Genomic DNA, 16080 nt, shown 5'->3' on the forward strand with positions numbered 1-16080 from the left:
CTGCTCATACCCAAATTTGGAGATTAAGACTTTCCTTTTTTGAAAGGCGTCTTTCACATGGTGAGTACACTACTAGTGGTGGCAACTATACCCTTTCTTTGCAGAATAATGTTACTGATACAGTCTTGATTTGTGCTACGCACCCTTATATACTTCTGTTTGGGCAAGGTGTTCCTAACATAAAGCAGAATCAATTCTTTATAGTATTAAAGTCTCTTCCAGTAGCTGGTATGCGATATCCTTGTCTCATCAAAATGCAATGCAGTTAAATATAACCTATGTCATGATTTTAAAACAACATGCAGAATTGCAGCTGCCCATAAATTTAACCTGGAACTAGGAAGGAGATTCCACCTTGCAATAATTTAGAAAAGCACACCTGCAAGGGGCTTATCACAACCATCTGTCTTCTCAAATTTCCATTCTTGAGTGTGAATTTAAAAAACAACTTGAAGTATGGTCACAGCAATAACAAACAAGTACCCTTCAGTAATTACAAGAAGGCTTTCAATCGCTAAACTCGAACACTTGGTTGTCAGGGTTAAACATACACATTTGGGTGATGGCCCCTATGCTTGTTCTTTTTTGTATTTGTTCGCTGGGCATTGCTTTGTGCTGCCACCTGATGCATCTACAACCAGGGAAGAACAATGAAGCTTATCTTGCGTTGGATGACCAGCATGCTCTAAGAATTAAAAAAGAGGGAAATGTAGGGGGTGCACAGCAACATATTAAAGCTTATGTACATGGCATTTGAGGTCAGGGCATGGAAAAATACTGAAGCACTGTGTGTATGTTATTTGTGCATGAGAATAAAATTCCTTGACCCTGAAAACAGGACAGGGAGTGGGGTGTGTGTTATGACAAAAAACACTGGAAACAGCCTCCTGAGAATGCAGTTTAAGTGTGTACAAGGTCACAGGTGCCTCAGCAACCCACCTCAAATGACCATCTAGTAGATGTTTGTAGTTAATACAAGCTCTTTCAATAAATACCTGGTGTACGGATGCCGGGGCAGACTCTCTCGGAAGAGCTACCCGCTATTCCCACTCAGCTGGAACTGAGTACTTCCTTCTTGGCATTCATTGCAATGTATAAGCTCTGCACAAATATTTCTAACAATTTTATTAACAATTGCCAAAATCTAGAAGTAAGCAAATATCCTTCAATGGGTCAACAGATAAAGAAGTATCCATACAATGAAATTTTATTTATCAATAACAAAGAAATGATTGGCCTCCAGTTTCCATCCAGCATGTAAGGAGCTGGAAGACACCATTTCATCCTAAGAAGTTAAAAACTGAACAGAAATCAATGACTCCTTTGAGATATAACAGAGTTGAGGTCACAGGACAAACCACTGCACCTCAAGTTGGAGAGGCCAACAGCCATAGCTTGCTGTAGCAGAAAGTCTCAAACATAAACTTACAAGGGGAACCAGTGGTGAAAGTGGGGAAACCTGAACTATAACTGATGAATTCTCTTGCTGAAATCTCAATATGGAAAAGTCTGAGAGATAGAAACTTGATGGGGGGCCAGTTAGCCTATCATTAACGACCTCACACTTTTTTGAATTTTACCTCCAGGAACTCAACCAGGTTCTCACAGTGACTATCAGAGAAAAAAATAAAATAGTCTGTGCTTCTGGCAGGGGGAGGGAAAAATAAACCATTTTGAAATATGCCAGAGAATCCTGTTCTTCTTAACAAGGTCTTCCCACAGGAGAAACTAATTAACCAAAGTCTAACATGCTGAGTCTTTATCAAAGTCTAACTGATGGGGGATGGAAAATACTCAATTCCAACTAGCTCTAGTGTTCCTTCCACTTGAAAGAAGAGAAATACCCAATGCTAGCCCATGTTAGCCATCCTGTCTCACCTAAGAGGAAGGAGGAGGAAACTGAGAAATATGTGTGGAGTTCAAAGTTCAGAGGCAAAGACTCATTAAAAGACTGAGACCACATGGCCAGGCTGCAAATTTTCAAAACTTTTACACTTTGCTTCTCTCTTAAATATAAGTGCCAGTTTTACATCATTTCTTTGCTCACAAATATAAGCATAGGCTGTTGGAATCTTGAATGCTTTGCTGCTTAGAAATTTCTTCCACCAAATACCATAAATCGTTGCCCTCTCAAGTTTGAAGTTTCACAGATTTCTAGAGCAGGGGCACAATGCCTCTAACCTCTTTGCTAATGCATAACTAAAGTGACCTTTGCTCCAGTTCTCAGAGTTCCCAGTAAGTTTTTCATCTCTATCTGAGACTCCTCAGCCTGAACTTTATGGTCTATATAACTATCAGCATTTGATGACAACAATTTACCACATCTCTAGGAAGTTCCAAACTTTCTCTCATCTTCCTGTCTTCTTCTGAGGCTTACACATCCTTCCAACTGCTGCTCATTACCCAGTTCTAAAGTTACTTCCACATTTTCAGGTGTCTTTATAGTAATGCCCTACAACTAGGCATCAATATTTTATATTAACTTGTTCTTGCACTGCTATAAAGTAATACCTAAGCCTGGGTAACTTATAAAGAAAAGAGTTTTTACTGGCTCACAGTTCTGCAGTCTGTACAGGAAGCATGGTGGCTTCGGGGGAGGCCTCAGGAAATTCCTAATCATGGCAGAAGGTAAAGAGGAAGCAGGAATGCCTTACATGGCTGAAGCAAGAGGAAAACAGGTGGAGGGAGCAGGTACTAAAGGCTTTTAAAAACCACATCTCATTCATTATCAAAAGAACAGCAAGGACAAAATCTGCCCCCAGGTTCCAATTAGCTCCCTCCAGGCCCCACCTCAAACACTGAGGATTACAAATTCTACATGAGATTTGGGCAAAGACACATGACATGGTTTATATCTATGTCCCTGCCCAAATCTCATGTTGAATTGTAATCCCAATGTTGGAGGTGGGGCCTGATGGGAAATGACTGGATCCTACAGGTGGTTTCTCATGGTTTAACATGGAGATAAAGTTGCAATAGTGAGTTCCCACAAGATCTGGTTGTTTAAAAGTATGTAGCACCTTTCACTCCCTTCTCTTCCTCCTGCTCTGGCCATATAAGGCATGCCTGCTTCTTTCACCTTTCACCTTCTGCCATGACTGAAAGTTCCCTGAAGCCTCCCAAGAAGCCATCATGCTTCCTGTACAGCCTATGGAACTGTAAGCAAATTAAACCCCTTTTCTTTATAAATTACCCAGCTTTAGATTTTTTTATTGCTGTGCAAGAACAGACTAAAACAAATGCCTTCATTGTGAATAATTCCTGAAGGCTCTTAGTCTTTTTACAGTTAACATTTTTTTTAATAAGTAGGAGTATGCTGTCATACAATAAGAAAAAGTACAGTATAATAAATACACAAACTAGTAACATAGCTACCTTTAAAGTATGTACTGTACATAATTGTATGTGCTCTAATATTATACAACTGGGAGAGCAATAAGTTTGTTTACACCAGCATAATCACAAACACAATTAAAGCATCATGCCACATGATAATGGCTACAGCATCAGCAGGCAGTAGGAATTTTTCACCTCCATTATAAACTTACAGGACAACTGTTGTATATGTGGTCCATCATTGACCAAAATGCAGCACATGACTGCACAAGCATACTGGAATAGAACAAATAAATAAATCAGTGATGGATAGTGGGAGCCAGGTTCTCACAGTTGGAGTGGGAATTTACAGATAAGCAAGGTGAGAGGCTAGAATGGTCCATATAAGAATGGATTAGAGTAGAGACATCAGTATTAATTTATTTTTTAGCTCAGTTTAGAGTTGGTTACATATAGGAATGTTACAATATGTGTATGTATTCAGATTAGTATGCCCAGGTATATTACTTTGTTCTATAAGCTGAGAGAGCCCAGAAGCAAAATGCCTTGGGTATATCTAGCACACAAATTTCGTCTTCTAAAAACTTTCCCTAACAAGAGGAACCAGAGCTTCTTGGAGAAATAGCTAATTCTAGGGCCAGGAGAAAAAAACATAGGTGATGAGCCTAGGGCATCTGGAAGTGTCAGAAAGTAAGGAAGTGCTAAAAAAACAAGCAAGTAGACAAACATGTCACAATAATAGGAATATGTCAAAGGAACACAGAGACCACCAGAGGAGCTCCCAATAGCCAAAGCTAGAACAATGTGAGCGAGAAAATTAAGTACTACTGGGTTATCACTCAAAATATAAAACAAATATCTATGAGTTCATACAGAATAAAAAATGACTAAGTAAGCAAACATGGGGGAAAGAACAAAGCACCCTTACAAAAGAATTCTGAATAATTTATATAAATGTTCCGCTGTCACATCACACACTGGGGCCTGCCAGCGGGTGAGGGGAAGGAGAAGGAGAGCATTAAGACAAATACCTAATGCATGCAGGGCTTAAAACCTAGAAGACAGGTTGATAGGTGCAGCAAACCACCATGGCACATGTAACAAATCTGCATGTCCCATACATGTATCCCAGATAAGAACTTAAAGTAAAATAAAATAAAATAAAATAAAATGTTCCACTCTCAAGGAGGTAAAGCATAACTCCCCTCTCATTACATATAGGCTACATAGTGACTTCCTTCCAAAGACTATAGGATGGAAAGGAGGAGGGAAAGGTAACTTTACCTTAGAGAAACATGGCAAATACTACCTCAGTCAGGTGATCAAGGTCAACATTGGTAATCACAAATCATGTTGATAGTCTCTACCCTTAAAATGGTGTGATGAAAATGGCACTTTACTTCTGTGATCTTCTTCCTAAAAATCCCATAACCCTTGGATAATGAGAAAAATATCAGCAAATTCCAATAAAAAATCATTCCACAAAATTCCTCACCAGTACTCCTCAAAACTACCAAGTACATCAAAAACAAAAAATATGTATATATATGAGAAAATATCACTGCCAAGGGGAACCTAAGGAAGTAAAATAATGCTCCATTGAACAGTTTGACAACTTCATGTCTAGCAACTAAATGATTAAAGTCATTTTCTTTTTTTTTCCCCCATTTATTTATTTTATTGCATTTTAGGTTTTGGGGTACATGTGAAGAACATGCAAGATTGTTGCATAGGTACACACGTGGCAGTGTGATTTGCTGCCTTCCTCCCCATCACCTACATCTGACATCTCTCCCCTTGCTATCTCTCCCCAGCTCCCCACCCCCCACCGTCCCTCCCCTATTTCCCCCCAACTGACCCCAGTGTGTAGTGCTCCCCTCCCTGTGTCCATGGGTTCTCATTGTTCAACACCCACCTATGAGTGAGAACATGAGGTGTTTGATCTTCTGCTCTTCTGTCAGTTTGCTGAGAATGATGGTTTCCAGGTTCATCCATGTCCCTACAAAGGACACAAACTCATCGTTTTTGATAGCTGCATAATATTCCATGGTGTATATATGCCACATTTTCCCTGTCCAGTCTATCATTGATGGGCATTTGGGTTGGTTCCAGGTCTTTGCTATTGTAAACAGTGCTGCAATGAACATTCGTGTGCACGTGTCTTTATAGTAGAACGATTTATAATCCTTTGGATATATACCCAGTAATGGGATTGCTGGGTCAAATGGAATTTCTCTTTCTAGGTCCTTGAGGAATTGCCACACTGTCTTCCACAATGGTTGAACTAATTTACACTCCCACCAACAGTGCAAAAGTGTTCCTATTTCTCCACATCCTCTTCAGCATCTGTTGTCTCCAGATTTTTTAATGATCGCCATTCTAACTGGCGTGAGATGGTATCTCAATGTAGTTCTGATTTGCATTTCTCTGATGACCAGTGATGATGAGCATTTTTTCATATGTTTGTTGGCAAGACATACATGAGGCCAAAGAACTCTGACCTTCTGAGAGACGGCTTGAAGACAAAGGTAACATGGAATGGCTAGTGAAGGAAGAAAGTTAAATCCCAAGTTATATCCTTATCTCCAGTTGCAGAAGCAAGTATAGGATAATGTCTCAATATATCATGCACTAATTTTATCTTAACTGCATCCTCTCTCTTTGCACTCTTTTCTGGCACAACGAATAAATTTGGTTCCCTGTTTGTGATTAACATTACCACTTAATCCTTGCATTGCAGAATACTGAGACAGAGTTGTAATAGCACTGAAAGAATTTGGATCACCTACTTAGATTGCCCTCTTTTAGATAGGAAGGATGTGTTTATATTATTATAAATGTTTACATTTATTGGAATAATTTTAGGGATTTATGAGAAGATAGATGTACATGGCTATTTGGCAGCCAAAAGCATGATTGTAGTACACATATATTTGAGCTTTAGCAGCCTGACTATTCCCTTGATTCTCAAAAGCCACTGGGTGTGATCTTCACACTTTAGGGCACTGGATACAAAGATGTAAGAGACCTGAAGGTAAGATCAATGAAACAGTAACAATAACAATAGAGACAGTGGGTGGGGGAAGTGTGGTAATGAGTAGAAGCATCAGTAGTGGCAGAGATTTTACTCTCTAGCTCCATGTATACAAAGGCACTACCCTTTATTGAGCTTTGTTCACCAACTCTATCCAAATACCATTATCTATCCACTACTCTTCTAACCAATTCCACTTCTTCTTTATGAGATTTCTTTAACAACAACAAAGAAACCCTACCACTCTATTTACTGTGTTATCATAAAATATAAATACGTATCATATATACATATATGAAAAAATAATGCCTGACATGCACAGCAAATATCAAGGAAAGATATTTGGGTTTCACATTTGATTACTTTGCATTTTTTAAAACCCTAAAGACATGTACTTGTTACATAGCAAATCCCTCTTTTCCTTTATCCAAACATCTCACTTGTCTGTCTGAATTGTGTGCCAATGTTCTACCCTCATCCTGACCAGACAGGCATTTGCAGAGATACAAATTGTCAACTCTGGGTACTCCTGATTTTATAACTTGCCTCTAAATACTATTTTTAGTTGACATTATAACACCTTTATCCTGTTTCTTTTCTGAATTAAAGGGGAAAAAGATACCTAAATAATCTCAGCTGACATAACCTGTGCTGCTTGACAAATCATCTCTCAGGAAAATTAATGATCCCACCAGCCTAGGCAAGGTACTCTCCTTTTATAGTGATAGAATGAATGAAGAATAGATGCTTTCTATGCAATACTTCATAAATTTATGTGTTTACAGAGCAAAGTTTATAGCACTTACTCAAGAGGTTCCACTTCTAATTGTACTATCTGTAGTACAATGTAAATCAAGGTTCAACAAGTTGAATATTCATAGAAGAATTGTTGATTCACACACACCCATGACACCTATTAACAAAAGAAATTGTTTACAATCTGTTATACATCACACCTTCTCAAGTTAAGCATAGCACCAGTGATACTGCCTTTCACAGACTGATCCAATGAAAATGGAAAAAGAAAAAAAAATGAAAGTGAAAATCAAGTGAAAGAATCAATTGGTGGCTGGGCACAGTGGCTCACACCTGTAATCCCAGGACTTTGGGAGGCCAAGGCAGGTGGATCACTTGAGGTCAGGAGTTCAAGAGCAGCCTGGGCAACATGGTGAAACCCATCTCTACCAAAAAAATACAAAAATTAGCTGGATGTGGCGGTATACTCCTGTAATCCCAGCTACTCGGGAGGCTGAGGTGAGAGAATCGTTTGAGCCTGGGGAGCAGAGGTTGCAGTGAGCCGAGATCGCACCACTGCACTCCAGCCTGGGCAATAGAGCGAGACTGTCTCAAAAAAAAAAAAAAAAAAAAAGAATTGAGGGGCATTGCATCTTTCTGTAGGGTTAGGCACAAAAGACAATGCATAAGACAAAAATTACATAGCCTTACTACCCTAAAAATTCCTTAATATACAAAGCATAGTGCAGATTACAGTGCTCATCTTGTATAAATTGAAATCCACACAGCACTTGCAGCAAGTGTTTGATTTCATTGAGGCAATGAAACACAGTGGTGGTGAAGAGTGGTGTCTGTTTGAAATCATACTTCTATCACTTCATAGTTGTGAATTTTTGACGCGTTGCTTTATCTCTTTTTCCTAAAATGCTAAAGAGGAGCAAAAGACATATAACAGAGCAAAGGTACAATTAAATGAATAAAGTCTTATAACATACATAAAAGGATTCCTGACTGTATAAGTCTATTTTCACACTGCTATAAAGAAATACCTGAGACTGGGTAATTTTTAAAGGAAAGAGGTTTAATTGACTCATAGTTCTGCATGGCTGGGAGGCCTCAGGAAACCTACAGTCATGGGGAAAGGTAAAGGAGAAGTAACTTCTTCACAAAACAGCAAGAGAGACAGACTGAAGGGAGAAGAGCCCCTTATTAAACCATCAGATCTCGTGAGAACTCACTATCACGAGAACAGCATGGGAGAACTGCCGCCAAGATCCACTTACCTTCCACCATGTCCCTCTCTCAATACCTGGGGATTACAATTCAAGATGAGATTTGGGTGGAGACACAGAGTCAAACCATATCATTTTGCTCCAAGTCTCTCCAAAGTCTCATGTCCATTACACATTTCAAAACCAATCATGCCTTCCCAACAGTCCCCCAAAGTCTTAACTCATTCCAGCATTAATCCAAAAGTCCAAGTCCAAAGTCTCATATGAGACAAGGCAAGTCCCTTCCACCTATGAGCTTGTAAAATCAAATGCAAGTTAGTTACTTCCAAGATGCAATAGGGTACAGGCATTGGGTAAATGTTCCCACTCCAAATAAGAGAAATTGGTCAAAACAAAGGGGCCACAAGTTCCATGGAAGTCCTAAATCCAGTGGGGCAGTCATTAAATCTTAATGTTCCAAAATAATCTCCTTTCACACCATGTCTCACATCCAGGGCATGCTGATGCAAAGGGTGGACTCCCATGGCCGTGGGCATCTCCTTCATGGGCTGGTGTTGAGTACCTGTGGCTTTTCCAGGCACACAGTGCAAGCTGTCAGTGGATCTACCATTCTGGGGCCTACAGGGCAGTGGTCCTCTTCTCACAGCTGCACAGGGCAGTGCCTCAGTAGGGACTCTGTGGGGGCTCCAAGCCCACTTTTCTCTTCCACACTGCCCCTAGCAGAGGTTCTCCATGAGGGTTCTGCTTCTGCAGCAGACTTCTGTTTGGACATCCAGGTGTTGCCATCCATGCTCTGAAATCTAGGCAGAGGTTTCCAAACTATAATTCCTGAATTCTGTATACCAAGAGGCTCAATACCCTGTGGAGGCTGCCAAGGCTTGAAGCTTGCACCCTCTGAAGCAACAGCCTGAGCTGCATCTTAGCCCCTTATAGCCCAAGCTAGAGCTGGAGCAGCTGGATGCAGGGCACCAAGTGCTGAGGCTGCACAAAGTAGCAGGGCCCTGGGCCCTGCCCAGGAAACCAGTTTTTCCTCCCAGGCCTCTGGGCCTGTCATAGAAGGGGTTGCCATGAAGATCTCTGACATGCCCTGGATATGTCTGCCCCAATGTCTTGGTGATTAACATTCAACTCCTCTTCACATATCCAAATTCTGCAGCCAGCTTGAATTTCTCCCCCCAAAATAGGTTTTTCTTTTCTACCACATGATCAGGCTGCAAATTTTCCAAACTTTTACACTGTCACCTCTTGAACACTTTGCTACTTAGAAATTTATTCTGCCAGATACCCTAAATCATCTCTCTCAAGTTCAAAGTTCCACAGATCTCTAAGGCAGAAGCAAAATGCTGCAGTCTCCTTGTTAAAACATAGCATGAGTAACCTTATTTCAGTTCCCAATAAATTCCTCATCTCCGTCTCAGACCACCTTAGCCTGGACTCCATCATCCATATCACTATCAGTATTTTGGTCAAAACCATTCAACAAGTCTCTAGGAAGTTCCAAATTTTCCCACATCTTTCTGTCTTCTCCAGAGCCCTCCAAACTATTCCAACCTCTGCATATTCCCCAGTTCCAAAGTTACTTTCACATTTTTAGGTTGTTACAGCAATGCCCCACTCTCTTTGGTACCAATTTCCTGTATTAGTTCATTTTCACACTATATAAAGAAATACCCAAGACTGGATAACTCATAAAGAGGTTTAATTGAATCACAGTTCTGCATGGCTGGGGAGGTCCCAGGAAACACAATCATGGTGGAAGGCAAAGGAAAAGTAACTACCTTCTTCACAAGATGGCAAGAGAGACGGTCAGAGTGAAGGGAGAAGAGCCCCTTATAAAACCATCAGAACTTGTGAGAACTCACTATCATGAAAATAGCATAAGAGAAACTGCCCCTATAATCCAACCACCTCCCACCAGGTCCCTTCCTCAATACCTGGGCACCCAGGTCTGTGATAGGAGGGACTTGCATTACAATACAATTTTAATAATCTCAATTAAAATTTAAGATGAGATTTGGATGAAGACACAAAAGCAACTCATATTACTGGCACACAGTAAAGGTTCATTCAAAGTAAATGGGGCATGGCTGGGCCCAGTGGCTCATGCCTGTAATCTCAGCACTTTGAGAGGCCAAGGTGGGCAAATCACTTGGGGTCAGGAGTTTGAGACCAGCCTAGCCAACATGGTGATACCCCATCTCTACCAAAAAATGCAAAAATTAGCCAGTTGTGGTGGCACATGCCTGTAGTCTCAGCTACTTGGGAGAATGAGGAGAGAATCACTTGAAACTGGGAGGTGGAGGTTGCAGTGAGCCACCATTGAGCCACTGCACTCCAGCCTGGGTGACAAAAAGAGATCCTGTCTCTAAATATAAAAAAAAAGTAAAAGTAAATGGAGCAGACTCTATTTTCCAAAGATGTTTTTCCAAACTTACCATACCAATTTTTCTTACAATGTGACTTTGACATACCTCCAATTGAGAGTAGGAGTGTCTGTTCTTGAAACCACCTTTGCAAAAATTTTAGTGAGAAAATTATGACAGTTGAAGACATCTGATCTAGCCCACCCTCTTCTTGCCTTTAGCTTTCAAGCTGTCTTAATTATTCCTGGGCTTAGGCCAAGCTAACTTTGGAAGATAGTTTAAATAATAAGAGTCCTTCCTCAAAACTCAACAGCCTTTATAAAACTAATAAAAGGCCATCAGGCTGGGAGAGGAGAAGAATCCGAATTCTGCTACGGTACAGATACAAATGATTGCCAGCTGTTGTTGCAAATAACATCAGTATTATACACTGGCCTTTTGAGATATCTTTTTAGGATTTTTTGCATGTCTGACACCCATAGCTCCACCTGGACCAACCAATTCCACTCCTATAGGAGTTAATTGCTCCACCCAGGAGCAATTAACCTCAAGGGTACATTTGGCTCCTTATGATTTTATCTCCACCCCAACCAATCAGCAGCAATCCTAGCCACCCCCAGCCCTTCCCCCAAATGACCTTTGAAAAACCCCTTACCTATTAGCTTTGGATGAAAATGACTTGAGTACTAACTCCATTTCCCATGTGGCATGGCCTGCCTTGGTCTATTAAATTCTTTCTTTACTGCAATGCCATGGTCTTTTTTTTGTGCAGCAGGTGGGAAGAATCCCTCAGGTAGTCATGTTCTCTTCCCTTGAATTCAGGCAAAATTGTTGTGTTAGCAAAAATGATGCTATATGACTTTATTAGGTTATAAAAGGTGAGATAGCTTCTATCTGGTTTTCTAAGTCACTTTTATTGCCCTGGTCCACTATTTCAGCAGTCCGAGTGCAAAAGGCTTCCATGCTGCAAGGAGGGACAGACCACATGGAAAGTCCATGATCAGTTGTTCCAGATGTCAGCTCAGCTGAGATCCCAGAAAACAGTCATGATCAACCACCGGACACATTAGTGAATAATGCTTCAGATGATAACAGTTCCCAGCATTCAAATCTTCACAGCTGAGGCCTAAATGATCATGGACAGATATAAGCGATCCCCACTGTGCCCTTTGAGAATCCCTGACTCACAGATTCTGTTAATATAATAAAATGGCTACTGTTTCTTTTTTTTATTATTATTATTTTTTTAAAAGATGAAGTTTCACTATGTTGCCCAGACTAGTCTGGAACTCCTGGGCTCAAGCAATCCTCCTGCCTCAGCCTCCCAAAGTGCTGGGATTACAGATGTGAGCCACCATGTCAGGCAAATGGCTGCTACTTTTACTCAGTAATAGACAATTGGAACAGCTTGCTATTAAGGTTTTAATAAAAGTATCTTTTTGTATGCTAGAATTGCATAGTACAATAAAATGTCTACACTAGAAAAGGAACACAAAACCATGCATCTACACCTACACCCACTTTAAAGCACAGATATGGGAGAAAGCAAAAAGCATAAAGCAAAAACACCAGAAAAGTGATTGAAACACCAGAAAAACATAGAAAAGCATCTAAGAGTGCATGTCAAAATCAGTGCTTCTTTGTAAAAGGCCAGTAACTTTATGGACTACTTGATACTTAGTTTTCAGAAGAAACACCTGGGACACAAAAATTTTTAGAAATTAAGATTAAATTAGAAAATTACATAGGAAAGATTAAACATTAGAATTATGAAACAAATTAGCAAATAAATATGATTTATAAGAAAATTAGGCTATAATTTATTTAAAAATCTTTAAGCTAAAAATACATCTTAAATTAAATGTTTATGAATGTGTTTTGCAAGAAAAAATATTACATAAAAAGTAGACAGACTTCTGGTTTCCGCCTCATTTAAGAGGAGAAAGAAAAAGACTGAGAAAGACTCAGCTTAGGCTGGACACAATAACACACATCATGCAATTCATGATTCATGATTTTCAGCCCTGCTGAAAGGAGTGCCCTCCTCTTCCTTCACTGTTGGGGGTGGGAGGGGTAGGGGGGAGATCAAGTGGAAAAACCTAACTTCTACCCATTACCAACAAGTAGTGAGACACTTCTTCCCCTTTATGCAGTGGTGACTTCAGTGATGGCTAAGTGTAAAGAAAGGACTTTTATCACCACACAATGATGGTGAAAGGCACATGGAGAATACTAACAAGGCACCCCTGTGCCTCCGGGCAGTTAGTAGTGGAGGCCTAATTGGGAGCCTGAATTCTCAAACCCATCTAGCAATAATAAGGCAGCCCTCTTACACCTAGAGTATAAATGGAGGCTGAGTAGAAAACCTGGGTATCCACTCCCATCTTTTAGCAACAAGGAAGCAACCCTTTTCCCTGACTGCTCAATATCAGAGATGTGAGAAGAGGTGTCTGAGGACTGCTAAACAGATTGAAATAAAATCCAAAATATAATAACAAGATATTCAAAATGTTAAGGATTCAAATGAAAATCATTCCTCATACCTAAAATTGAATAAGAAAAGATAATCAACAGATGCCAATGTCAGGAGGATATAGATTACAGAATATAACAAATATTTGAAAGTAATCATCATAAAAATATTCCAAGGACAAATTACAAATTGAATTAAAACAAAAAATAGAAAGTTTCAGCAACTGAAAAATACAATGTCCCAACCAAAAGACACCAATGTCAGGATGATACAGATTATAGATTCTAACAAATATTTTAAAGTAACCATCATAAAAATGTTACAAGGAACAATGACAAAATGAGTTGAAACAAAAATTAGAAAGTTTCAGCAACTGAAAAATATAATGTCCCAATTAATGGATTTAACACCAGAATGGAAGGAACAGGGGAAAAAAAATAGTAAACTTGAATACAGAACAATAGAAATTACTCAGAATGAACAACAGAAAGAAAATAGACTGAAAAAAAAAAATACCGAACCTCAGTATTCTGTGGGAATTTAACAACAAAAAAACTAACATTTGTGTCATCAGATCCTAGAGGGAAAAAAGAAAGAGGGTGGGCTTGAAAAGTATTGCATGAAATAATGACTAAAATATTCCCAAATGTAGCAAGATACATACAAACCTACAAACTCAAGAAGCTGAACAAACATCAAACAGGATAAACCCAAAAAGTTCACATCAAGACAATTATAAAAAAACTTCAGAAAACCAAAGATAAATCAAAAATATTGAAAGGCATAAGAGAGAAATGTCTCAAGTACAGGGGAAAAATTCAAATGGCAGTGTGTTTCTCGTCAGGAATGATGAAGGCCAAAATGATAGAGGCCCAGCATTTTTAAATAACTGATAGAAAAGAATTATTAACTTAGAATTCTATATCTAGTGCAATAGCTTTCGAAGGAAAATAAAGACATTCTCAGATGGAAAAAACAAAAACAAAAACAATTTGTCACTAGCAGACCTATCAGAAAAGTATGACTAATGAAATTCTCAAAATTTAAAAAAAAAACAAAGAAAGACATCTTGAAACATCAGGAAGAACAAAGAACTACAAAGGCAATAAGTATATGGGTAAATACAATAGATTTTCTTTTTCTACTTGCCCTTATAAACTATGTTTTAGAGCAAAAATTCTAACACTGGCAGGTTCTCAAGTTATATAGAAGAAATATTTAAAAATCAGTCATATTGTACATAAAGGCAGGCAAAGAGATGTAGATAATGCTAATATTTTTATAAGCAAATAGGTAAAATGGTAACTAATGTATGTATGTATAATACTTTATTCTAGGTATTAAAATGCTATATAAACAGATAGACTAAAAATGCTACAGATAAATTAATTTTACAAAATGTTAAGAAAGCCACTAGAAGGGAGGGAAAAAAAAAAACAGAAACCAAAAACTGGGAACAAACTGAAAAATTAGGTGTATTAAAATAAAACAAAAACAACCAACTGGGAGCAGTGTCTCACACTTGTAACTCCAGGACTTTGGAAGGCTGAGGTAAGCAGATCATTTGAGGCCAGGAGTTCAAAACAAGCTTGGGTAACAAAGTAAGACCCTATCTCTATTATAAGTAAAAAAAAAAATTTCTTTTAAAAAACCCGCAAAGATCCAATGATATACTGTCTATATGAAATTACCTTCAAATATACCAATGTGGGTAAACTGAAAGACAAAGAATGGGAAAACATCATTCATGCATTAATTAAAAGAAAGAAAGGGTGGTTATATTAGTATGAGACAAAGCAGACTTCAAAGAAAATTACCAGCAACAAAGGAGGACATTATATAATGTAAATGATAGAAACATTAAAAAAAATTTTATCTCAATCTGTTCCTTCTGCAAGAAACTATATACTAGTAATAGTGGGAAACTTCCTCACTTGATAAAGAACATAATAAAAAAAAAAGAAAGAGCCAAGAAGACAGAGCAATCCCAAGTGTGTTTGTACCAAACAAATGAACTGCAAAATATGTGAAGCAAGCACTGACAGAACTGAAAGGAGAAACAGACAAATCCACAATTGTTGGAGACTTCACACTCCTCAATCTCAATAATTGATAGAACTAGGAAAAAAATCAGCAAGTATATACATGAACTCAACAACAACATTGACAGGATCTACTTGACATTTTTAGCAAATTCCACACAATTAAAGCAGAATATACATTTTCTTCAAGTGCCCACAGAACATATACAAAGTAGGCAATATCTTGGATCATAAAACAAACCTTAGCACATTTGAAATAATTACTAACATACACTGTGTTCTCTGAATACAGTAGGATCAAACTAGAAAACAGTAATAAAACAGAAAAAAAAAACATTTTTAAATCTTGGAAACTAAACAATACACTACTATAGAATCCTTGGTTGAAGAAATCTTAAGAGAAGTAAAAAATATATACAATGAGCTGAGTGAAAATGAAAATACACCATATCAAAATTTGAGACACATATTAAAGCAGTGCTGAGAGGGAAATTTATAGTATTAAATGCATACATTAAAAAAAAGTAAGAGTCTCAAGTCAATAGTCTAAGCTGCTACCTCAATAACTTAGAAAAAGAAGACAAAAATAACTCAAAAACAGCAGAAAATGGAAAAAATAAAAGCAGAAATCAATAAAATTGAAAACAGAAAGACAGGAGAAAATCACTGAACAATAATAAGCTGGGTCTTTAAAAAGATCAATAATATTGACAAACCTGTAGCAAAACTGGCAAACCTCTAGCGAAATTGGGAAAAGCACCCAAGAACAAAACAGAGAATATCGCTATAGACTCTGCAGAAAACAACAAACAAAAAGAAAATATTACAAACATATCTATACACATAAGAGAAACCACATGATCAT

At 38.4% G+C, this 16080-nt stretch overlaps 1 long non-coding RNA gene across 1 annotated transcript; it reads right to left on the reverse strand.

Annotated features, from left to right (window-relative positions):
- Positions 1 to 1956: 1956 nt before the first annotated feature.
- Positions 1957 to 16080, reverse strand: LOC116537238. The gene is made up of 3 exons (XR_004263038.1): positions 16070 to 16080; positions 2484 to 2494; positions 1957 to 2042 (listed from the first exon to the last, which is right to left on the reverse strand). It is a non-coding gene; the product is annotated as an uncharacterized LOC116537238 (long non-coding RNA).

Source organism: Sapajus apella, unplaced genomic scaffold (genome assembly GCF_009761245.1).
Source record: "Sapajus apella isolate SASKATOON/1434 unplaced genomic scaffold, GSC_monkey_1.0 scaffold108, whole genome shotgun sequence".
Classification (NCBI taxonomy): Eukaryota; Metazoa; Chordata; class Mammalia; order Primates; family Cebidae; genus Sapajus; species Sapajus apella.